Source organism: Palaemon carinicauda, chromosome 28, assembly GCF_036898095.1.
Source record: "Palaemon carinicauda isolate YSFRI2023 chromosome 28, ASM3689809v2, whole genome shotgun sequence".
Classification (NCBI taxonomy): Eukaryota; Metazoa; Arthropoda; class Malacostraca; order Decapoda; family Palaemonidae; genus Palaemon; species Palaemon carinicauda.
The window spans coordinates 33,139,531-33,141,640 of record NC_090752.1 but is presented as its reverse complement, the minus strand read 5'-3'; the positions used below and the strand labels follow the sequence as shown (position 1 = coordinate 33,141,640).

At 54.2% G+C, this 2,110-nt stretch overlaps 1 non-coding gene across 1 annotated transcript; it reads left to right on the top strand.

Moving 5' to 3' along the window:
- Positions 1-1,624: 1,624 nt before the first annotated feature.
- Positions 1,625-1,743, top strand: LOC137622142 (5S ribosomal RNA). The gene has a single exon (XR_011040377.1). It is a non-coding gene; the product is annotated as a 5S ribosomal RNA (ribosomal RNA).
- The last annotated feature ends 367 nt before the right edge of the window (positions 1,744-2,110 follow it).

Below are 2,110 nucleotides of genomic sequence, written 5' to 3'. Positions count from 1 at the left end.
CTTCCATGTTCGGCCACACGCGCACCATTGATTTACCATCGCGCGAGCGCCAGGGCGATTGTGACCGCGATTCCCGTCTGGGTTTCGCAACACGACCAGCCTGGCGAGTCTTCTGGAGCGCGTATTTCCAGAACACGGTCTTCACCCCGTAAACGCAGAGCATGGCACGTGCAAGAGCAGGAAGAATCTTCAGAGAGGTCTGGGCAACATTCTTCTTTCCAGAACCTGGGTTAGCCCTTCCTCCTCGTCATTTCCTGGAAGGATTGTGCCAGGGAGTTTTCCTTTTGAGATTTCTCCGTCGGGCAAGGGGTGACTGGTTTAGCCCTTCCTCTTCTCCATCCTGTGAAAGGGGGTTACCAGGTCCTTTCCCTCCTCGGTTGCGACCCGAGGTTTTGTACAAGGAAGCTCCAGGAAGATCCTCTCAGGCTCAAGCACCTTTGCGTTCCGTCGCTAAGTTTCAAACTTGCGGGCAAACTTGATGTTGGAGCATCTAGACGCAGTGACCGAGGGCTTCCCCTCGGGTGTCTCATCCGTGGATGTCGACAAGCTCAGACACTCTTCCATCCTTGGGAAGAGCTTGTTTGAGCCCAAGGACAGAGATATGGACAGCTGTTGTGCGGAGGAAGTCGACTTCCATTTTCACTCCTCCAAGGCGCTTTCTTCCAGACCCTGCAGGCCTCCAACGCCTCTTCTTTCAGCCTCGTCGGCCTAAGTTATCGGACCGGCTACGGCAGCTAAGACAAGGTGTACAATAGCAGTCCCCTCCTGTCAGGGACAGGTAGCACGGGAGGCTCTCCCGGGGAGGCATAATCCTAGAGGGAGCGGTAGAGTTCACAATCTCTAGGATTGGCAACCCCTTCTTGCAGGTCTCACGCTGGGGGGATGCCTAAGGTTACTCATCCGGATAACAGCTCCCCGATGCCGATTCCTGCACGATCTCCGTGATCAGCCAAGGATATCGCGCCTCGGTCTTACCGTCTCTCCGTCTCTGTCAGCGAATCCAGTGTCACTGAGCCTCTATGCCATGGGTTCGGCAAGAGTTTTGCCCGTTTGGGCAGAAGGATCCATGCCTTAGGAGAAGGTCCTCCATAGGGTCGTCGACGGCTTCACCTCCCGGCTTCTTCAGTCGATCCTTTCTCGTAGGAAAGCATCTGAGACGGGAGTTCCGTCATCGACCTTTCAGCTCTGATCAAGTTTGTCGAACAAACTTCGTCCAGCGTGGAACAGCAGAGTCGATCAGACTGGTAATGAGGCTGCAGGACTCCTTAGACCCTGGATCGGAAGGACGGGTACTTTCAGGTTCCATTCCATCCATCTTCCAGGAAGCTCTTGGAATTCTGCCTAGACTACAGGTGTTCCTGCGTAAGATGTGGTATGGCGATCCCGCCGCGGCATCGCAGGTTCCACAGAGAACTCTCCCTGCTTTCCTCATGGCCGCTCAGGAGCTGGCTTCCGCCTCCTTCGCTTTTTGGAGGTCTGGTCAACTCTGGTAGGCTCGGGTTAGACCTTCTTCAACGCCGGGACAAGCTTCCGAGTCTTTACCAAGAGTGAGGGATCATGGTAATTTGCTAGGAGCCTTCTCTACTTCTGCCTCAACATCTGGAGTATCTAGCCATGATTTTGAGTCAACGGCCATACCACGCTGAAAACACCACTTCTCATCCGATCAGCGAAGTTAAGCAATGTTGGGTCTGGTTAGTACTTGGATGGGTGACCGCCTGGGAACACCAGGTGCTGTTACCTCCTTCTCCGAGCCTTCCCTTCTGTTGACTGTGGCAAGGCTGAAGAGAGTCGCAGTACCTGTTCTCAGTCAAGCAGAGCTTTCAGCCCTACCATGGAACGTTTCCTGGGTCTCTTTTCCTCATTGACCCGTCTAAAGTCCCGAACAGTCGCCTCAGGATAAGTTCCCTGTGAGGCGGCCCAAGTTCCGGTGGTATCAAAGCAACGATTAACCAGACTTTCTGGCCCCTATGGGACCAGCGGAACGTTTAGATCTGCAATGGGGGTTGACCTATGGAACCTCTTGATGGGAGTGGATATTCTCGTCCTTTCCCCACATTTTGATGCTGTTCTCGGACTCGTCAAAGAAAAGGGGGGGGGGGGCATGTTC